This window comes from Elephas maximus, chromosome 17 (assembly GCF_024166365.1).
Source record: "Elephas maximus indicus isolate mEleMax1 chromosome 17, mEleMax1 primary haplotype, whole genome shotgun sequence".
NCBI classification, from domain to species: Eukaryota; Metazoa; Chordata; class Mammalia; order Proboscidea; family Elephantidae; genus Elephas; species Elephas maximus.
Window position 1 is genome coordinate 48,572,053 of NC_064835.1, and position 23,335 is coordinate 48,595,387.

The following is a 23,335-nucleotide window of genomic DNA, read 5'->3' on the forward strand; positions in this document are numbered from 1 at the left end:
GCTGTGGAGTTGACTTCGACTCATGGCAACCCCATGTGTGTCAGAGTAGAACTGTGCTCCATAGGGTTTTCAATGGCTGATTTTTTGGAAGTAGATTGCCAAGCCTTTCTTCCGAGGAGCCTCTGGGTGGACTCAAGCCTCCAATCTTTTGGTCAGCAGCAGAGAGTGTTAACCATTCGCACCATCCAGGGACTCCTTAACCTGAGGTAACATGTAAAATACTCAGCAGTACCTGGCACAGACTCAGCACTTACTAAAGGTAGCTAAAACTTTCCCCACCCTGACTCTTCTCACTCGAATACTTCTTGGTTGTCAGAGAAACATTTTTTCCTGACGGACAGGAGAAGCTGCCCAGGGTTATGCTTATCTTGTGTTGGTTAACTTCCATTCTTCAGTCAGGTAAGACTCTGGGAGGACATACCCTTCCTGCAGCACGGGAAACCCTGCTCTCACAGCGGCCATCTCTTGGGTGGACTGGTTTCTCAAAAGGGTCACATATTTCATCCAATTTTCTTGAATATTGTTCTGAGCTCAGGGCCACATGATTTGATTCTCCTTATAGATCCCCCCAAAAAAAAAAATTTTTTTTTTTTTTTTTTATAGAGCCCTGATGGCCCTACGGTTAAATACTTGGCTGCTAACCAAAAGGTTAGTGGTTCAAATCCACCCAGTGGTTCCAAGGGAGAAAGACCTGGCAATCTGCTCCCGTAAAGATTACAGCCTAGAAAACCCTATGGGGCAGCTCTGCTTTGTTACATGGAGTCACTAAGAGTCAAAATCAACCTGATGGGCACCTAACAACAACATCCATGTAAGCCACAGACCTTATTTATTCTGTGGGCTCTTTCTTGAGGCATTACAGCCCCAACAGGTAAACTCAGGCAGGTGTGAACCTAGTGAGCATATGATTTCCCATGGCTCCCAGTGCCCAGGTATGGTGGGGTTTGAATGGAATAGACAACAGACACCTAGCCTGCCTCCCTGATCCTGCCTGGACCACCCTCCCATCTGTAATAGCCAGAACTATTTAAAAGACTAAGCTGAGCCACTCCTCCAGCTGGAAAGCATCTGTGATCTTGCCATTACCTCCTCAGCCCCAAAACACCCTTCATTATGCTCCAAAAAGCTGCTCGGATTGTCTCCACTTCCCCTACACACGCCCCGCCACCAGCTTCTTATACCTCCATGCCTATAAATACTGTTCCCTATCTCAGCGCCTTTCCCTCTGCCTCTGCGGGGAAATTGTTACTCTCATTCTCCTAGATGCAGAGCAAACGTCTGAGAAAACATCCCGATAAGCTGCTGGGGACGGGAGTAAGAGCCCAAGAACTGGGTGTTTCTATAGACTAAGCAGCATGAGATAATGGATAAACTGCCCTGCCTGAGACAAGGAGGGAAACTTGGCCCCTGAGGAGGAGGAGAGGAAATTCAGGGAGGCCAGGAAAAGAACGGGAAGAGAGGCCTGTAAGATGGTGAGTGAGGTGAAGGGTAGGGGAGATCACCCTGGTGGCAGAGAGGTCAAAGGGCAGTCTGAGTTCCCGGGTAGGGCAAATGGCCAGGAGCTCAGGTACAAACAAAGTTTGGCAGTTTGAACCCATCCAGAGCACCTCAGAAGAAAGTCTTGGCCATTTGCTTTGGAAAGCTTACGGCCATGAAAACTCTATAAAGCACAGCTCTACTCTGACACACATGGAGTCACCATGAGTTGGAACCAACTCAACAGCAACTGGTTTGGTTTTGGTTAATATTCCATTTGAAGACTACCTTCCGTACCCCCACCCCATATTCCTGTGAAAATCTTTGCTACTTACTTTGTGTGAGTGGAATCTTTCGTGGAAGTCAAAGAAAGGGTTAAACCTCACATCTGGAAGCCATGTGGTGTGGAACAGAGGTAGCCCTATGGGATCATGACCCTGAGAAAGTAAGTTTCCAAAGAAATGGAAGAAACCTTGTGAAGCAGGATGTAGATCTGCTGGGCCTGGAGACCTCAGCTAGCATCTGGCTTACATCACTAATCGTGTTTCCTTCTTGGCTTTCGGCATCAGGAAACTCAGAGTCAGTTTGAATATCCCTTATAATAAATGTTCACAAACATACACAGAGTTACTCCTGGGCTTTACTCTACCATTTGGACTTCATTTACTCTTCCCTCTCTAGAATTGACCCTTTTTGTCTTTGTCTGCCACATTCCTTCCTTTGAAGGTTTTCTACCCCACTCCATATAATCCCCACAGAACTGTCAACCATAGTACACAGCCCCACCTTCTACCCTCATCGGGAGATGAGCACCTGACTCAAGCTGACCAAAATGCCCCATCTACCTGGCCACAGGAATAAGCATATAACTCATGCTGGGCCAATCAGAGGATTCCTTGGGACTGATATGGGGAGAGCTATATTCTCTTTGCTGTTTGCTAATTTGAAAGGGTGTGTCTAAGGCCACCAGGGGCTATCTTGCCTGTCACATGGACACGGCCCAGTAGGGACAAGCAGAGCTGAGAAATGGAAGAAGAGACAGAGCCTTTATGGTATCATTTGATCTCCAAGATCAAGCCATACCTTTAGCCTGAGCCATCCCTGGATCTGGCTGTGATTAAACCAAACCAACCATGTTGCTGTTGAGTCAATTCTGAAATCAAATTGACTACAACTGTGGAAAATGATGATGGAAAAGCTCAGTAACATCAGTCAGAACAAGGCCAGGGGCCAACTGTGGAATAGACCATCAATTGCTCATATGCAAGTTCAAGCTGACACTGCAGAAAATCAGAGCAAGTCCACGAGAGCCAAAATATGACCTTGAGTATATCCCAACTGAATTTAGAGACCATCTGAAGAATAGATTTGACACATTGAACACAAGTGACCACAGACCAGACGAGTTGTGAAATGACATCAAGGACATCATCCACGAAGAAAGCAAGAGGTCACTGAAAAGACAGGAAAGAAAGAAAAGACCAAGATGGATGTCAGAGGAGACTCTGAAACTTGCTCTTGAGCGTCGAGCAGCTAAAGCAAAAGGAAGAATTGATGAAGTAAAAGGACTGAACAGAAGATTTCAAAGGGCCTCTCGAGAAGACAAAGTAAAGTATTATAATGACATGTGTAAAGAGCTGGAGATGGAAAACCAAAAAGGAAGAACACGCTCAGCGTTTCTCAAGCTGAAAGAACTGAAGAAAAAATTCAAACCTCAAGTTGCAATAGTGAAGGATTCCATGGGGAAAATATTAAATGATGCAGGAAGCATCAAAAGAAGATGGAAGGACTACACAGGGACATTATACCAAAAAGAATTAGTCAATATTCAACCATTTCAAGACGTGGCATATGATCAGGACCGGTGGTACTGAAGAAGAAGTCCAAGCTGCTCTGAAGGCATTGTTGAAAAACAAGGCTCCAGGAATTGATGGAATATCAATTGAGATGTTTCAACAAACAGATGCAGCGCTGGAGGTGCTCACTCGTCTATGCCAAGAAATATGGAAGACAGCTTCCTGGCCAACTGACTGGAAGAGATCCATATATATGCCTATTCCCAAGAAAGGTGATCCAACCGAATGTGGAAATTATAGAACAATATCATTAATATCACATACAAGCAAAATTTTGCTGAAGATCATTCAAAAACGGCTGCAGCAGTATATCGACAGGGAACTGTCAGAAATTCAGGCTGGTTTCAGAAGAGGACGTGGAACCAGGGATATCATTGCTGATGTCAGATGGATCCTGGCTGAACGCAGAGAATACCAGAAGGATGTTTACCTGTGTTTCATTGACTATGCAAAGGCATTTGACTGTGTGGATCATGACAAACTATGGATAACACTGCGAAGAACGGTAATTCCAGAACACTTAATTGTGCTTATGAGGAACCTTTACATAGATCAAAAGGCAGTTGTTTAGACAGAACAAGGGGATACTGATTGGTTTAAAGTTAGAAAAGGTGTGCATCAGGGTTGTATTCTTTCACCATACCTATTTAATCTGTATGCTGAACAAATAATACGAGAAGCTGGACTATATGAAGAAGAACGGGGCATCAGGATTGGAGGAAGACTCATTAACAACCTGCGTTATGCAGATGACACAACCTTGCTTGCTGAAAGTGAAGAGGACTTGAAGCACTTACTAATGAAGATCAAAGACCACAGCCTTCAGTATGGATTACACCTCAACATAAAGAAAACAAAAATCCTCACAACTGGACCAATAAGTAACATCATGATAAATGGAGAAAAGATGGAAGTTGTCCAGGATTTCATTTTACTTGGATCCACAATCAACAGCCATGGAAGCAGCAGTCAAGAAATCAAAAGACGCATTGCATTGGGCAAATCTGCTGCACAGGACCTCTTCAAAGTGTTGAAGAGCAAAGATGTCACCCTGAAGACTAAGGTGCACCTGACCCAAGCCATGGTATTTTCAATCACATCATATGCATGTGAAAGCTGGACAATGAATAAGGAAGACCGAAGAAGAGTTGACGCCTTTGAATTGTGGTGTTGGTGAAGAATATTGAATACACCATGGACTGCCAAAAGAGTGAACAAATCTGTCTTGGAAGAAGTGCGGCCAGAATGCTCCTTAGAAGCAAAGATGGCAAGACTGAGTCTTAAATTTACTTTGGACATGTTGTCAGGAGGGATGAGTCCCTGGAGAAGGACATCATGCTTGGCAGAGTACAGCGTCAGCGGAAAAGAGGAAGACTCTCAACAAGGTGGATTGACACAGTGGCTGCAACAATGAGCTCAAGCATAACAATGATTGTAAGGATGGTGCAGGACCAGGCAGTGTTTCATTCTGTTGGGCGTAGGGTCGCTATGAGTCAGAACCGACTTGACGGCACCTAACAACAACAACAACAGTGATCCTGTTGGACAGGATAGAACTGCTCCATAGGGTTTCAAGGGGTGACTGGCGGATTTAAACTGTTAACCTTTTGATTAGCAGCCGGACACTTAACCACTTCTATTAAACACTTCTATTAGAGCTGATAAATTCTCTCTTTTCCCACCATGCAGTGGGATGCAGACTGGAAATGGGGGTCATATCAGCTCTGCTTCCTATTTTAAGTCCAGAAAGAAGCCCTCAATTTGGGGACAAGGCCAAATGGGCAGTGCTTACTGCTAGAAGCCAGAAAGCACAAGGGTAAGTCCAGTTCAAGGACTATGACCAGAAGTAGATTTATGGAGTTAGTTACTTGTTAACAGAGTTTGTAAAAACCAAATAAAACAGTCACCCACTAGGAGTGTAAAGAAGTTTATTTTCAAAGAACCCCAAACTTGGCAAACAATGGCCTGTGATTGCTCAAACCCCTGGACAAGTACCAGGCCCTGCAACTATGCTGAGATGAAGTGGCCATTTAAGTGGTCCCCCCCCCCCAAAAAAAAAAAAAATATATATATATATTTTAAATGGGAAGTCTTTCCCTATACCCCTATCAGAAGTGGCCATGGAAACCCCTAGACAAGGGGTGTCCTTGCAATGAGCAGGCAAGGAGGCAATTGGGTTGGCTGACCCAGGGACTGCCTGCCCTGCCTGGGGCTGTTCCTGTTCCTGGCCCCATAGAGCACTGTGTGTACCACAGCACAGGGCTGCTCTAAGATGGTTTCTTTCCTCCCCATTGCCAAGTGGGAGACTTTATTGCAGTGTTTCTGTTTTCCCTTTGTCATTGGGTTCCAGTTATGTTGGAGCTGGAGGGTCTGTTAAATTTGTCTTTTAGCCACGGGGTGCCAAATCCATAAAAGACTGCTTTGGAAAACACATCACCAGAGATCCTGGCCTTAGGGCCTAATGTGGCAACTAGATCTGATTTTTACTTTCATTTTTTATTTATTTTGTTGTATTATCCTAGGCAGGGGTATTTACAGAACTGTATTTATGGGAAGAGGAGTAGTTTGGTTTGTCTAGCTTTCCTCCTAGGGAGGACCTCCTCCCTGACCCCATGTGGTCTTTGAGGGTATAGAAGTCAAGGTACTTCCGCCACCATTTCCATTGCCACAGAGGTAGGACCTAGCCCAGGCTGGCCAATCAGAGGACCTCACCACGCCACCCACAGCGAACGATCTAATGATAGTCATATGACCTAAGCAAGGCCAATCAAGATTAATACAGGAGTACTAGGTAAGAGAAGTCCTCCTTATGCTGGGAGGACAGGACCCTAAGCCTGCCAATGGCCCTCTTGTTTCTCCACAAGGAGAGCACCTGTTTGAGAATGAAGCAAAGGAGAGGCAAGTATCTCTAAGAAATGAAGGGGGATCTAGAACCCTGATGACACCCTTTAGGTCCCTGGTTCCAGCCATGCTTGAAGCTAAGAGGGAAGGCCTTTCTATTTTCATAAATCAGTAAACTCCTCTTTTGCTTAAGTAGTTTTTGATTTCTAACATTCGCACACAAAAGAGTCCTGATGAATACCCTCCCCTGAAGTCAGGGAATTGGGTCATCTCCACATAAACCTCATGAACTGAAAATGGGAGAGGATAAATCAAAGAGGCCAGGCAGATGCTCCCAAAGGAAGGCAAAAAAGGCAAGAATTAAATCACTCAAAACACTTGCTGGATCCGTGTTTCAATACATCAAAAGACCAGATGACGGCCAGCGTTCGTCAAAAGACACTGCTCATCAGTCTCCAACTGATAAAGCTGATTCTTCTGACGCTAACGTGTGTTCTGCAGAAGAGCAAGGAGTGGAAATGGCAGGATTTGCAGCAGAAAAGTGTGCTGAAGGTGACCGTAGCCACGATACTGTAAATGAGAGAAGTGATAAAGAAGAAAGGTATGCAAATTTTTTGTGACGTTTCTTTCTGGTAGATACCAGTTCCAGACCATTTTCAGGTTGAAATTATCAAAAGGGGAAGTGCTTCTTTCCAGAACAAAGATGGACCTTTCAGTGCGGCGGCAAGGCAAGACGCAAAAGCCAAGGAAGATGTGCGCTAGCTTTCAAAAGAGTGCTTTTCAAGGTGATGCCAAATGGTGAGAAAATTCTGCAGTCGTGGATGGTTTACTCACTTGTCAGTGAGAATTTACACTGTTTTAACTGCTGACTGTTTGCCATTAGTGTTACAGATACGACATCCAAATTTGTGACTGGGTTTCAGAAGTGGTGGAAGCTGAGCCTCAAAGTACATAACCGTAAGACACTGGAAGAGCACCTATGCTGCCATGAAAAGTAGAGAACACTGGCAGCAGATCTGAGGCTGCACAAGACCACTGACTTGAAACTATTGCTTTGATGGAAATGGGGTAGGAAAAGTGAAGAGACGCGGTCATGGACTGAATTATGTCCCCCCAAAATGTGTGTATCAACTTGGTTAGGCCATGATTCTCAGTATTGTAGTATGGTTGTCTTCCATTTTGTGATTGTAATTTTATGTTGAGAGGATTAGGGTGGGATTGTAACACCACCCTCACTCAGGTCACCTCCCTGAGCCAAGCTAAAGGGAGTTTCCCTGGGGTGTGGCCTGCACCTCCTTTTATCTCTCAAGAGATAAAAGAAAAAGGGAAGCAAGCAGAGATTTGGGGACCTCATCCCACCAAGAAAGCAGCACTGGGAGCTGAGCATGTCCTTTGGACACGGGGTTCCTGTGCCTAAGAAACTCCTCAACCAGGGGGAAATTGAGGACAAGGACCTTCTTCCAGAGCTGACACAGAGAGAAAGATTTCCCCTGGAGCCGACACCTTGAATTTGGTCTTTCGGCCTACTAGGCTGTGAGAAAATAAATTTCTCTTTGTTAAAGCCATCCATTTGTGGTATTTCTGTTGTGGCAGCACTAGATGACCAAGACAGACACCTTGCACAGCTTGCTTGATGTCACGTTGTTTCTTGCCAAGCAGAATCTGGTATTGCTTGGCCACAAGAAAGATGAATCTTCATTGAATAAAGGGAACTTTGTTGAGATAGAGCCCTAGTGGCGCAGTGGTTAAGTATTCGGCTGCTAACTAAAAGGTCGGCAGTTCGAATCACCAGCTGCTCCTTGGAAACCCTTTGGGGCAGTTCTTCTCTGTCCTATAGGGCCACTATGAGTCAGAATTGACTCAATGGCAATGGTTGTTTTTTTCTTTTCTTTTCTTAAAGTGGTTGAGATGCTTTTAAACTATGATCCAGTGCTGAAAGAGCACCTAATGAGATCAAACCAGAGCACAAGTAAAGCTAAAGTATCAGCCTCTTATGGAGCGCTGGTGGCGCAGTGGTTAAGAGCTAAGCTGCTAACCAAAGGGTCAGCAGTTCGAATCCACCAGCTGCTCCCTGTAAACCAAATGGGACAGTTCTACTCTGTCCTATAGGGTCGCTATGAGTTGGAATCAGCTTGGCAGCAGTGGGGGGTTATCTTGCACCAACAACTCAGAATGAGTTTATAAGTGCCCTGGCAAGTCATGTGAAGGAGAAGCTTGTCATGAACATAAAGTCTGCAAAGTACTTTGGGGTCATGTTCAACAGCACACCTGACTTTTCACATACTGACCAGATGTCCCAAGGGATCGGATATGTAAAAACCAACACTAGTAAAGTTGAAGTGAAAGAAGTCTTTCTAGAATTTTTTCCTTTAAAGGAAAAAAAGCTGCTGACCTCAGTTCTGACATTCTTAAACAACTGGAAAGTGATGGACTGGGCATAACGGTGTGCTGTGCTCAAGGTTACAATAACGCTGCCACTATGGCTGGAAACCATGGAGGTGTACAAGCCATTCTTGAGGGGAAGAACAAGAAAGATATTTTTAATGGCCGTGTGGACCATTAAATTGACAACAGCAACTCAAAAGATTAGACAGGAAACTTAGGAGGCAGTGAGTTTATGTTAATGGGGGAGGAACAATTGGGAAAAGGAGGGTGAGAATGGTTGTGCAACTGGAAGAATGTAATCAATGTCACTGAATTGTACATGCAGAAACTGTTGAATTGGTGTATGTTCTGCTGTGTGTATTCTCTACAACAATAAAAATAAAATAAATTATAAACAAAAAGATAACCAAGAAAATTAGCAGAGAATGAACATTGCTACCATTCATTGGGCACCTTCTCTGCTTCAGGCATGGTGCTTAATGTGTTAATGAAAACAGCAGTATTCATCTCATCATTTTCTCCAGAACTTTACTTCTTGTGGGAAAGGTTGATATAAAGCTTCCAGAATAGATAATAGGTACACAGTAATTTTCAAGTAATTTATACAATTCAAAGCAGAAACAATTTAGATTGAATTTCTAAGCAAAAAAACAAGCAATATTTTTGAAGTCCTGATGCGTGCCACAACACGGGTGAACCTTAAAACCTCTTGCTGAGCAAAATAAGGCAGTCGCAGAAGGACAAATCCTGTATGATCTCACTTATAAGAAATAAGCAAATACATAGAAACCGAAGATTTTTAGTGGTTGTCGGGGGTGGGAGGGAGGTGGAGAGGGGGAGCTTTTGCATAGGCGGCGTTGGGTTTATGTTGATGGTGGTGGATTGATTTGGAAAAGGATGGCGATAATGATTGCACAGCTTGACAAATGTAATCAGTGTCACTGAATCGAACATGTAGAAGTTACTGAGACAACATATGTTTTGTTATGTGTCTTTTTATCATGATAAAAAAAATGTAACATTTCAAATTTGGATTTTAGTAAGGGCAACGTACCACAATGTGATTGATACGACTATGATAACTTTTCCTCTGATTTTTGAGAAAGGTGGAGACAGAGGCACAAGAAAGCTGGAGAAACTGGAGACCCTTTCACCCTCTAGCATCGTAACTCAGGATGCTGGTAGGAGACAGTCCAAGGGCCACTCGTCCCACCTTTGCATACTCTGCCTGTCTCAGCCTGTGGGGCTGACTGGCATCTGCCCTACAGGGCTGCCCTTTCAGGAAAAGGGGGCAAAACAGCAAGGACTTGAACATTTGCTCAGCAGCAACAATTCCACCTGACTGATTACAGAGAAAAACAAGACTAATAAAAATCCCCACAAATGCAAGACCATTTGATTCAATGAGTCCCACACTGTTGTCCAGAGGTCATGGCAGTGGACAGGGATGGAACAAGCAGCTCTGAGGCAGAGGTGGAATAAAGACTTTTATCTTAATTAGTAAGCTGTGTTGAGTGTCAAGAATGATTCGGAGGCAGTGTCCAAATCCAGTGGGAAAGAGTTTACAGTCCTCCCTCAGCATCTGCGGAGCACTGGTTCCAGGTCCCTCCCCATACCAAAATCCAAGGATGCTCAAGTCCCTTATATAAAATGGCATACTATTTGCACGTAACCTCTGCACATCCTTCTGTATACTGGAAATCATCTCTAGGTTACTTGTAATACCTACTACAATGTAAATGCTATGTAAGTAATTGTTTTTCACAGTTGAAGACTTGGTCTGGAAGGCAGGCTTTCTCTTCTAAGAGTTTCTTGAGCTCTTCTGGGAATGCCAATGCTGCCTGGGCCTCAGCCAATGCTGCCTGGGCCTCAGCCGATGCCGGTTTATCGGTGATCTTGAAGCTCTCGAGCCTGGAGTGCTTTACACAGCCAGCACTTTCTTACTAGCATGGAACTCCCTCCTCTCACTCTCCTCCACCCCCTAACGCTTAGCCTTGGAGGGATTGCTTTGACCACTTCATTGCTTCTTAGGAGCCATTTCTGCACAGAAACAAAAGGTACATACAACTCAAGCAGCAAATGAATGAGCCCAGAGGTGAACAAAGCTCAAACCACTAGTGCTGGAGAAAACCGAGGATTGTGAGATGGCAGGAGGCTACAGCAGGGGATGCTGCACCTCACTTCACTCGAGTGGATTCAGCGGAGTTGCTCTTTGGAACTTTCTTCTCAAATATTTTCCATCCGCGGTTAGTCAAATCCCTTAATGCAGAACTCAGGAATACAGTTATCGACTAATGATAATTGGCATGTGCCGTAATGGCTATGCCTGCTTTAACGTTTTCTTTCATTTGAGACAGGCATGATTAATCATGAAAAGTGGTTAGCTGCCTCATTTCGGTTACTTTTATGAGGTTAAGATGAGGGCAGTGGTGGTTCAGTGGTAGAGTTCTCGCCTTCCATGTGGCAGACCTGGATTCAATTCCCAGACAGTGCTCCTCAAGTGCAGCCACCACTTGTCTGTCCATGTTGTTATGACCTACAAGTTTTGGTGAGCTTCCAGACTAAGACAGGCTAGGAAGAAAGGCCTGGTGATCTACTTCCAAAAATTAGCCAATAAAAACCCTATGGATTACAAGTGTGGCGGACTGTATAGCAGCCAACAACGATGATGTTGAAAGAGGTCATCCCATTCTACTAGCACACACAGCAGAAAGGGTACAAATCTCGCTGAACGTCTGCCCGTGCCATCCAATTCATCCACGCCACCGTCCCCTAACAATTTGCTATTCTCTCATCTTTCCTAGTTCTCCGACTCTTGATGGATTAGCAGATCAGCTCCTGGTTCTCTCTTCAGGTGCCCACTTTGACTTTTACAAACCCTTTGGAATGTGCCCCAGCTCTTAGACATTGCCCCTTACACATCACTCTGCTGTTCAGCCCCTGGTCCTGTGCTTGGCGCTGAGGCTAAATGACACAGCCAATGCCCCCAACCCTGCCTCAGAGAAAATTAAACACTGGCATTTCTGATTGTCTTTTGACATTTGGAGGGGTTTGTGTTGTATATTATCAAGATCCACTGTTGTTGGCCCATAATTCAGGTTCTTGTTACCACATTTCTATCCTTAAAATTACTGTACCTCCTCCATGTTCTGGCCTTTGACTAACGCTTGGTTCCAATGGCTGAGTCTCCACCACTAAAAAAAGATCGTAGTGGTCAGGATCCTTATATTTCGAATTTTGCTTTCCTTTTCCAGGGCCTAAAGTACAGGAGCCCTGCTGGTGCAGTGGTTAAGAGCTACGGCTGTTAACCAAAGGCCAGCAGTTCAAATCCACCAGCTGCTCCTTGGAAACCCTATGGGGTAGTACTACTCTGTCCTATAGGGTCACTATGAGTTGGAATCGACTTGGTGGCAATCAGTTTTTTAAAGTAGAGGCAGGAGCCCTGATGGCGCAACAGATAAAAGCTGCCTTGCTAACCAAAAGTTCAGTAGTTAGATCCACCAGACACTCCTTGGAAACCCTATGGGGCAGTTCTACTCTGTCCTACAGGGTTGCTATGAGTTGAAATCGACTCAACAGTGGCAAGTTTGCTTTGGGTTTTTAAAGTACAGGGAAGGTACAGGAGCCAATCAATGCTTGTTGAAATGAATGGCCCTTACCCTAGGTTAATGTCTGTGTGGAGGAAGAGTAGATTGTTAGGGCCTGCGTAACAGGGAGTTGAGAGTGTTCAGCAGCTTTGGGATGCATAGTCTATCCCCATGGAAAGGGTTTGTTTTCCTAGGGGACCCGCTCCCTGATCACAGCTGATTGAACCAGAGGCGGCACTGATCCTAGGTGAGCCAATTAGATTCTCTCTAGGACCTTCAAGGTACCAATCAAATTGTGCGGCCACTGAGGCTGTAAGATCATGGAGCACTGAGGCCATTTTGGGTAGTATAGAAACCCAAAACAGTAAGTTATTGTGGAGCAGGGGATTTTAAAATCCACAGAAAGAGCTAAGAAGAGCAGAGATAAAGGAAAATGGAAAGAAGGCAAGGAGAAAGGGAGGCTGGGGAGTGAGGAGGGAGAAAAGAGAAATCAAGAGAGAGGTGCTTTGGTTAATTTACCAGGTCTTATGAGCCTTTTTTATGAGCCTTGGCTATATTTTCTGCAGATATGTTTCCTGAGGTTTTCTTGTATTCTTACCCTACCAGTTGTAGTGGAGCCGACTCCGACTCATGGCCACCCCATGCGTGTCAGAGCAGAACTGTGCTTCATAGAGGTATCAAGGCTGATTGCCCAGAAGTAAATTGGCAGATCTTTCTTCCAAGGTGCCTCTGGGTAGACTCGAACCTCCTACCTTTCAGGTAGCAGCCAAGCACATTAACCATTTGCACCACCCAGGGACTCTATCCTTACCAAAAAAAAAAAAAATCCTCCTTTTAGTAATCCATCCTTGACCAAAACTGTAAACTAATTGCTCAAGTTCAGCTGTTCTTGCTCACATTTCATCGTTCCCAAACAACCTTCTGATGACCAACCAAATTTTCTTGACACCACGATATAGGGACCCACACCCTGAGTGTATATTTATTTGCCCATTGCCCATAAATGTATGATTCACAAGTAGTTCTTGAATAACCTTTATGTGCCTGGGGCTGTGCTGGGAACCTCATCTAAAGGAGCACAGGTGGGAGATAAAACTAACACAGGAAAGAATTACAGGTTCAGTAAGTTGTAACACATGTTGAGTACTAAGCACAAGAGCCTAGAAAATGTAGGGATCAGAGTGGGGGAAAAAGCCAGAAAAACTTCCTTGAAAGTAGAGAAACTTAAACTGGGATTTGAAGAGAAGGAAAATGTTGAATAAAGGAAGGAAAAGATGAGGCTGTTCCTGGAGAAGAAGAGGAAGGATAACAATTCTCAAATATTTTCCTGTTCACAAATGGCTTTTACTGACATTATCTCCTTCAGCTCTCTAAATGACCCTGGAGGTACGATCATAGTTATTCTTGCCAGTTAGTCTGGTCTATAGATGAGGAAATGGAAGCTCAGAGAAGACTGTGACTTGTGAAAAGGACATACTGTTTTCAAGGGGCAGAGCAGGGGTTTGAACAAGGGTGACACTAGGTCCTGGAGAAAGGACTGAAGCTCCCAATTTTTTCTTCCTTGGGGAATCTTCCTTCAGGAAATGCCACACTCACTGCTTCCCCCTTTCTGTCCTCCCCCGCACCCCCGCCCCAACACACACACACACACATTCTCTTAGCCTTTTCCACCTCACTCCTTCACACACAGTTTCTAAATCAGCTCCAGGGCCACCTTTTAAGGTCTCTGGGCAATGGGTTTCCTGAAAGCCTTCTTGGTTAACCTACCCAAAGGTGACTATGGTCACAGTTGTTGTACCCACTGCTGCTTTTTGTGGCCATTGAGTCAACTCCGCTCATTGAGATGCCATCCTCACAATCATTGGTACGTTTGAGCCCATTGTTGCAGCCACTGTGTCTCGTTGAGGGTCTCTCTCTTTTTTGCTGACCCTATACTTTAATAAGCCTGATGCCCTTCTCCAGGGACTGGTCCCTCCCGAATACGTGTCCAAAGCAAGACAAAGTCTCGCCATCTTCCCTTCTAATGAGCATTTTGGCTGTACTTCCTCCAGGACTGATTTGTTTGCTCTTCTAGCAGTCCGTGGTACATTCAATATTCTTCCCCAGTGCCCACTGTGTTATGGTATGTGAAAGGAGAGCAGGGCAGGCTGGAAAGGACAGCTCCATATGGACCCAGATCAGCTTACCATCTAAGATGGGACTGTCTATGGGTCTCACGATCTGCCTCCCATCCTCACCTGCAGTGACGCATGGACTCTGTGGGAAAGCTAGGTGCTCACCCAAAAACCAAACCCGCTGCCGTTGAGTCGATTCCGACTCATAGTGACCCTACAGGGCAGGGTAGAACTGCCCCATAGAGTTTCTAAGGAGCACCTGGTGGATTTGAACTGCTAACCTTGTGGTTAGCAGCCGTAGCACTTAACCACTATGCCACCAGGGTTTCCTGGTGCTCACCCAGGCACCCCCATTTCTCACTGCAGCATGATGAGAGCCAGATCAAGAATGACATTCCTTGAGAAGACTGCTAAGATGAAGAACCACATGTCTCAGACACAGGTGGCGATGGACGCCAGAAGACAGGATGGACAGCTGCCGTGTCAGGGAACGACAAGAAGAGACAAAGACAGCTTGTAGCCAGAGAAACTGTTCTTCACACGTCCACCTACACAGCCACGTACCGCCAACGCGAGGACCTCCCGGAAGGCTAAGGAACGCTAAGTGTAAGTGGGTGTGCCCACAGTGGTGCTGCCCCAGGTAAGCTGTCCTTTGAAAGGAGGGAGTTGCTGTCCCCCTAGGGGGGCTTGGGGAGGAGGGCTGGAACATTCCAGCTCGTGTGGGATGGAGGAGGTAGAGGACCTGGTGCACTCAGGCAACCAGACTTCTCAGGCAAAAAGTCTCGGTTTCATTTTCTGTAAAAATGGACATTCGGTCCTTCACAGGGTAAGCTTTAAGATTTCAATACACAAATGTGTGGAAACCATGGTGCATCTTACAAACTGCTGTTTGAAAGAGAGCTATGGATGTCCTGGTGATTACAACGCTGAGGGTTGTTGTTAGTCACCACTGAATTGGCTCTTACTAGTGGCAACCCCACTTACAACAGAATGAAATATTGCCTGGTCCTGCGCCATCCTCATGATTGTTGGTATGCTCAAGTCCATTGTTGTGGCCCCTGTGGATCTTGAGTACCTTCCAACCTAGGGGGCTCATCTTCCAGCAGTAGAGCAGACAATACTCTGTTGTGACCCATAAGGTTTTCAGTGGCTAATTTTTGGAAGCAGATTGCCAGGCTTTTCTTCCTAGTCAGTCTTAGCCTGGAAGCTCTGCTGAAACCTGTCCACCATGGGTGACCCTGCTGGTATTTTAAATACCCATGGCATAGCTTCCAGCATCATGCCAGCATCATAGCAGCATGCAAGCCACCACAGTACAACAAACTGAAGACAACGCTGGGAGTAGTTTTTTTTTAATATCAAGTATTTGTCTAAGGATAGCAACACATTGACTAGTTTTAGTTACACCAACCTGCAGGTGCAGTGCCATCCCCACTCAGGGCCACTCCTGTTTTGCTGCAGCTCAGTAATGGCTGATGTGAAGTCACACTTATCACATGACAGGCAGTTCAAGGTGCTTTGCACACGTTATCTGTCCCCATCCTCCTTCAGAGATAAGCACTATAATGATTCCATTTTCTAGATGTGGAAACCGAGGGAGAGGCTGGGGGAAGACAGAGGCTCAGTTTTGACTCAGTTCCCACCCAAATAATAGTTGAGTGAGTGTGTGTGTGTTTTGCACCTGGATGTGTACAGTGCGTGCATGTGTGTGACGTGTACTTGTGTGTGGTGTGTGTGTGTGTGTGTGTGGTGTGGGGAGGGGGTGGTATATGGGTGGTGTCTGGTGTGTGTGTGTTTGGTGTCTGGGTGTGTGCGGTGTGATGTGTACTTGTGTGTGGTCTGTGTGTATGTGTGTGGTGTGGGCAGGGGTGGTGTATGTGTGGTGTCTGGTGTGCGTGTCTGTGCTTCTGTGCTGTACATGGTAAACTGATATGTAGTTGTGGTTGTGTGTGCAAGGCTCTGTGTGTGTGTGTCTGTGTGTTGTGAAGGTGCTAAGGCAGGTATTCTGGATGAGACTGAAAAGCTGGTGACAGGGAGAAAAAGAATGGGGGGACCCTGCCTTAGCCAAGTCCTTGCAGTGCATTTTGTGTACTATCCAAGGGGGCAGAGTGGACAGGAGACCATGCTCGACTGGGACAACCCAGCCACTGACAGAGAACAAGAGAACCATAAAGGAGGAAGACAGAGCCCCAAGCAGGGGTCCCACCTAACTAGGAGAAATCCCCACTCCTGCAGGGGAACGGAAGCACATGCCAAAGACAGAAATTTTGGCAAAAAGAGAGGAAGGGACTCTCCAGCTTCCTTTGCAGCTACTGGTGAGGCACCATGCACGGTTTTTAATTTGTTCTTGTTTTTTCCAGTATAGCTCTGTGCCAAAAGAGCTCGCCCAACTGAGCATGTTGGAGAAAAACCCATGGTCTGCGTCATTCCTGTGCCACACCAAACAAAGCAAGACCTTCAGCACAAGGGAGATTTTTGTGCTTCTTGGCAGGGACAGAAGCATAAGGATTATAATGGACTTTGGTCAAGGGAGTGTCATAATGAATATCCTGTTCTAGGAGCCCTGAGGCCCAGGATGAACTGGAGGAGAGGCACAAACACCTTCTCCAAGGTCACATCACTGTTTCTCTCTGGTTGTGGAGTGTAGGCAGGACCCCAGGTGGGTTTATTGTCAGTACAGATAACTGGAAGGGAAAGTCGGACCCTAAGCCTCCTGATCCCCTGTCCAGACCTTTCCACCACCCCAGCAGCAGGAAGTCTGTGCTCTCTTCAAACTCTGGGGCACCGTCACACGTGAGATTGGAGAGGTGCTCACCTGACCAGTAGGTCACAGTCTCCTCAGACTCCAGGTCTGGGGTTGTGGACAACCTCTGCTCCTCAGCAAGGGAGCATCATGGGGCCTTGACATAAAAGTCACCCATAATGACACTTGGGTTTACTGAGCAGGGCCTGAGATCTATTTGCAAAATTATTTTAAGGACCGGACTGGATAAGCCTCATGCTCCACTTTCAGAAAATCCTTTTGTTGATGATTAACTGATGATGCCCATTGGCTGGTGACCTCATATTACAAACCACTTCTCCAGCCTGAAGGTCACCGGGTGTCTCTGTGAACATTTACGACACTGACCTCCTAGGTTTACTCTTGTGACATTTGAGGAAATGGCCTGAAATTTAAGTTTTCTTTAAGGTATAGTTTATACGCAGTGAAATACTCAAATCTTAGCTATACTGTTTGATAACTATTGACAAAGGTCTCCACACGTATAATCACCACCTCACGTAAAACATAAAATATTCCCATTACCTAGAAAGTTTCTTCTTTGTTGCCCTTTTCCAGTCAATTCTCACTGTTCTGATTTCTGTCACCCTAGGTTGGTTTTGTCTTTTCTAGAGTGCCATATAAATGGAATCATACGGTATATAGTGTTTTGTGTCTGGTTTCTTTCAACTAACATATGATCTTTGAGATTCATCTATGTTGTATGTATTGGGAGTCCCTTCATTTTTATTGCTAAATAGTTTTCCTTTGTATGGATATTCCATAATTTGTTCATCCATTCATCTGTTGATAGGCATGTGGGTTTTTCCAATTTTTGGCTATTAAGAATAAAGCAGCATGTAAAATGGTACAGCCACTTTGGAAATCTATTTGGCATTTCCTTAAAAAGCTAGAAATAGAACTACCATACGATCCAGCAATCCCACTCCTCGGAATATATTCTAGAGAAATAAAAGCCTTTACACGAACAGATATATGCATACCCATGTTTATTGCAGCACTGTTTGCAATAGCAAAAAGATGGAAGCAACCAAGGTGCCCATCAACGGATGAATGGATAAATAAATTATGGTATATTCACACAATGGAATACTATGCATCCATAAAAAACAGTGAGGAAACTGTGAAACATTTCATAACATGGAGGAGCCTGGAAGGCATTATGCTGAATGAAATTAGTCGGTTGCAAAAGGACAAATATTGTATAAGACCACTGTTATAAGAACTTGAGAAATAGTTTAAACTGAGAAGAAAACATTCTTTTGTGGTTACGAGAGGGGGGAGGGAGGGAGGGAGGGAGGGAGGGTGGGAGGGGACATTCACTAATTAGATAGTTGATAAAAACTAGGTGAAGGGAAAAACAGCACACAACACAGGGGAGGTCAGCACAATTGGACTAAACCAAAAGCAAAGAAGTTTCCTGAATAAACTGAACGCTTCTAAGGCCAGCGTAGCAGGGGCAGGAGTCTGGGGACCATGGTTTCTGGGGACATCTAAGTCAATTGGCATAAAAAAATCTATTAAGAAAACATTCTACATCCCACTTTGGAGAGTGGTGTCTGGAGTCTTAAATGCTAGCAAGCAGCCATCTAAGATGCATCAATTGGCCCCAACCCACCTGGATCAAAGGAGAATGAAGAACACCAAGGACACAAGGTAATTACGAGCCCAAGAGACAGAAAGGGCCACGTGAACCAGAGACTACATCAGTCTGAGACCAGAAGAACTAGATGGTGCCTGCCTACAACTGATGACTGCCCTGACAGGGAACACAACAGAGAACCCCTGAGGGAGCAGGAAAGCAGTGGGATGCAGACCCCAAATTCTCATAAGACCAGACTTAATGGTCTGACTGAGACTAGAAGGACCCTGGTGATGGCTCCCAGACCTTCTGTTGGCCCAGGACACGAACCACTCCCGAAGCCAACTCTTCAGACATGGATTCGACTGGACAATGGGTTGGAGAGGGATGCTGGTGAGGAGTGATCTTCTTGGATCAGGTGGACACTTGAGACTATGTTGGCATCTCCTGCCTGGAGGGGAGATGAGAGGGTGGAGGGGGTCAGAAGCTGACGAAATGGACATGAAAAAGAGTGGAGGGAGAGAGCGGGCTGTCTCATTAAAAAAAAAAAAAAAAAAATTTTTTTTTTTTTAAATGAGGGGAGAATAATTGGGAGTGTGTAGCAAGGTGTATATGGGTTTTTGTGTGAGAGTCTGACTTGATTTGTGAACTTTCACTTAAAGCACAATAAAAATTATAAAAAATAAAAGAATAAGCCAGCTCTGGGGTGACTTGTTATGCAGAATTATTATAGCGTTCACTGACTGATACATCCATCAATACCTCTTCTTCCTTCCTTTCATAGGAATGTAACTCTCCATTTTTGACTGGTTATTTGGAATAAGGCTACCTTCCCCAGCCTTCCTTGCAGCCTGGTGTGGCCGCATTCACTGAGTTCTGGTTAAGGAGATGTTAATAGAAGTGTTGTGTGTCAGCTTCTGAGACCCTTCCTTAAGAGCTGATGGCACCCAACTGTAATCCCTTCCTTCATCCTGTTATCTGGAACAAAGGTATGATGGCTGAAGCCCTAGGCAACATTTTGAGTCTTGAGAAAGACGGCCATATCCTACAGAAGATGGAGCAGTAAGCTAGAAGGAACCTGGAGCTATCTGGACTTGTAAGAAAGAAATAAACTGTGTTATTTAAGCTTCTTTGTCTCTAATATTTTGCTGCTGAGTTTACTCCTGATACAGCCCTCAAATCAGTTTTTACTAAATCAGATAAATAATCGGGATATTACTTATGAGCAGACAATTATGCAGCAACGATCGACTGTTACCCTAACTAATCAAAGTAAGGCAACATTATACAGTTTAAAAAGAAATCTCTTGACAGGGGAAGGCGGGTGACTGCTAATAGATACAGGGTTTTGGGGAGGTGATAAAAATGTTCTAATATAAGATGATGGTGATGGTTGTACAACTCTGAATATACTAAAAATGACTGAAGTATATTATTTAAAAGGGTGACTTTTATGGTATGTGAATTATATCTCAATAAAGCTGTCTATACCGTTGTGAGACAGGTATTATTATTTCCCTTCACGTTACACTACCAGAGAACCTGAGTGGTCCTCTCAGGTCGTACACCTCTAAATGCTAAAGATAACACTGGAACTCAGGTCCCTGACCCCAGCACCCATGCTGCTTCCATTCCAGCGCTGTAGGGCCAGAAGGAAGCTGGATGCAGTTATGGGCCAAGCTTGTTTTCAGCTCTTCCTTTTAGCACTCTGGCCCCCTCTGCCCTCTGGTCACCCTCCCTCAAAGGCTGGTTACCCTGGTTTCTTTGGGTCCCTGCACACCATATGTTGCAGTCATTCTTGCCAAGAAATATAAGAAGATGTTTGACTGCGATAACCCAACAAACAACAAAATTACAAATAATTTTTCCCCACATTGCCATGTACTCAAACTCTCAAATGCACCCCCAAGTAGGGTGGCTGAAGGTGTGGGGAGCTTCCATGTGGGCTCCATCATCTGGGGGACTTTCATATGGCAGCAATACACATTTATGGGGAACTTCCCATGAACCAGAGACTTTGATGGAGTCTTCTACATGCATTCTTAAACTTCCTGACAATCCATGAAACATGAGCACTACTGGGCCCATTTTACAGATAAGGAAACTGAAGCACAGAGAAATTTGGTAGCCTACCCAAGTTCTCACTGATGGTGGGTGGTCAAGCCAGAGTTCAAACCCAGATCTTCTAATTCCATGTCAATATTCTTTTCCTTATTTTGCATGTGTCTTCATTCCTCGGGATCCCCATGAGGTCTAACACAGGGACTGGACCAGGGGAGGAGCCCCAGGAGGGGATGAAAAACAAATAAATGAAAGCCAACTTTTTGCCAACTCATCCAACGGTCTCTTTCCCTTCAGCATGATTTATGAATCAGCCCACAACTGACTGAATCAGTGCACATGCATGTACGGCAGCAAGAATCACTCTGGCCGAAGAGGGCAGCTCGGGGTTTTCATTTCCAGGAGTACAGGGTCCATTGCTCTGCATTGGCATAAAATGGGCAGAAGGAGGACTGGGGGCAGGAAAAGCTGGAGAGGGTTTGCTTCATCTTCTTAGAGGCCGGGGAGATGGAAATCAAGCATCCTGAGAGCAGAGTCACCTGGGAGGGTTTAAAGTAGACTGAGTCTTAAGGAAACTCATAAACCATAGAAGGAAAGGAAATGTTGGGAAAGTCTCAGGCTGGCAAGATGTAGAAAGTCTCTTGCAAAACTAACATCATATAATGTAACTTATGGTAACTTAAAAAAATTTTTTTTTTTTTTTTTTTTTACTTAGTTACCACAGTGCTATCACAGAAATACCACAAGTGGTGGAGTTAAGGAACAGAAATTTATTTCCTCACAGTTTAGGAGGCTAGAAGTGTCAGTTCAGGGCACCAGCTCTAGGGGAAGTCTCTCTGTCTCTCTGTTGGCTCTGGTGGAAAATCCTAGTCTCAGCTCCTCTAGCCCCAGCTTTCCTCGGTTCCTTGGCGATCTTCATTGCTTCTCTCTGTGTCTAATCTGGTCTTTTTACATCCCAAAATTCATTAGACACACCCTACACTACTGTGGCCTCATTAACATAACAAATAAAACACTATTCCCAAATGGAATTACGTCCACAGGTATGTTGTTGTTGTTATAAGCTATGGAGTCGATTTTGACTCAGAGAACCCATGTGACAGGCCAAACTGCCCCATAGGGTTTTCTTGGCTGTAATCTTTATGGAAGCAGATCTCCAGGTCTTTCTCCATCAGAGCTGCAGCGTGGGTTCAAATTGCCAACTTTCAGGTTAGCAGCCAGGTACTTAACGGTTGTGCTACCAGGGGTCCTTTCTGCAGGTATGGAGGTCAGGATTCCAAGACATATTTGGCAGGACACAATTCAATCCATAACACTTACCTACTTGCAAAATGGACTTTAGGTAGCTGGACACTGGACCCTCTGCTGGCACTGCGGCTGCTACTGGTTTCTAGCGCTTGATGCTGCTCCTGGCCCCAGGGCCACGCTTGCCACAGGAACCCGGTGCCTCTGCCATCTGCCCCACCAGAGGGCTTCTGCTATGCAGCTTTGTTCAGTCTGGATTCAAAAGTCCCTGGTGGGAGGATCTGCTTGGCTGAACTTGGTTCATACGTCTGTGTTTTTGTTGCCAGACATCAAGGGGAGCTTTCACCTTCTCTGCATTTAAAGTGGGACCCTCACACAGAGCAGCTTTCTCACCATCAGGAAGCAGCTCAGGTGCTACTCAATGATGACCCAAAAGATTGTCTACCACGATTGGGGTGACGATATCTAACTTCTCGAGGTGGCTGGAAGCATCGAGTAAGATCACTTATTTATTCCACAACCACTGATTAAGTTACTCCCAGAACTGGTGTCCGGTAACATCTCCAAATCCTGGCACTTAATAAGCTTTTGATAAATGATAACTATTTTGAAAGAGGCTGTAAAATGGGAGAGGAGGGGGAGAGAGCGATATCAGAAACTCAGGTTTGGGAGAGTCTCTCAGTCAAGCACTCACCTGGGCTCCGATGGTTGAACTTCCTGGAAGCTGAGGAAGTAGTTCTAGTAAAAATAACCATAAGTGTCTAAGATTTATTGGGTAGTTTCTGTGTGCCCAGCTCCCTGGGTGTGGTTTGTGCTCAACTACTAACCTAAAGGTTGGTGGTTTGAACACAGCAGTGCTGCAGAAGAAAGCTCAGGTGATCTGCTTTGGTAAAGATTACAGTCAAGGAAACCCTGTGGAACAGTTCTGCTCTGACAAAATCAACTCGACGGCAACAGGTTCGGTTTGGATTTTGGTTCTATGTGCTCAGCACTGTGCTAAACACTGTAATACATCATCTCACTCCGTCTTCATGGCAGCTCTGTGAAGAAGACATTATTCTTAACCTGATTTTACCAATTAGGAAAAATTGCCCAGTGTGGTCAAGTAGCTTGTTCAATTAGTAAGTGGTTAGTAAATGGTGGTGCGGGGATTTGAACCCATATTTGTCTGACCCTAGAGCCCAAACTGTGAATCCCTATTCTATAATTCTCTCCAGCACCAAATACCAGCTTCCACTGACACGGGCCGAACCTTTGCAAAGCTCGTAAAAGTAGCAGAGGCACCAGGAATTATTCCTTGCCATCATTTCCACATTTTTGTCTGCTTTTTTGGTTTGCATGTGATGCAGCTGATTTAAAATATCCCATCCTTATCCTCACCTAGGGATAGTGGCAGAGGTAAGTGA

General features: G+C 45.0%; 2 long non-coding RNA genes across 7 annotated transcripts in view; one reads left to right on the forward strand and one right to left on the reverse strand.

Annotated features, from left to right (window-relative positions):
* Window positions 1–16,704, forward strand: part of LOC126060566 (uncharacterized) — a 67,779-nt gene extending 51,075 nt beyond the window's left edge. Inside the window, exons 2-3 of the long non-coding RNA XR_007513626.1 lie at window positions 14,626–14,899; window positions 16,620–16,704. This is a non-coding gene — a long non-coding RNA (uncharacterized LOC126060566). The remainder of the gene's footprint in view (window positions 1–14,625; window positions 14,900–16,619) is intronic.
* The window catches only part of LOC126060565 (uncharacterized), a 111,963-nt gene extending 89,482 nt beyond the window's left edge, over window positions 1–22,481 (reverse strand). For 4 of the 6 annotated variants that reach the window (XR_007513625.1, XR_007513622.1, XR_007513623.1 and 1 more), the window contains exons 1-2: window positions 22,005–22,481; window positions 20,757–21,223 (exon numbers count right to left, since the gene is read on the reverse strand). This is a non-coding gene — a long non-coding RNA (uncharacterized LOC126060565). Of the gene's footprint in view, window positions 1–18,349; window positions 19,075–20,756; window positions 21,224–22,004 lie in introns of those variants that run through there. The other 2 variants (XR_007513620.1, XR_007513621.1) reach the window with 2 other exon arrangements.
* Window positions 22,482–23,335: the final 854 nt, after the last annotated feature.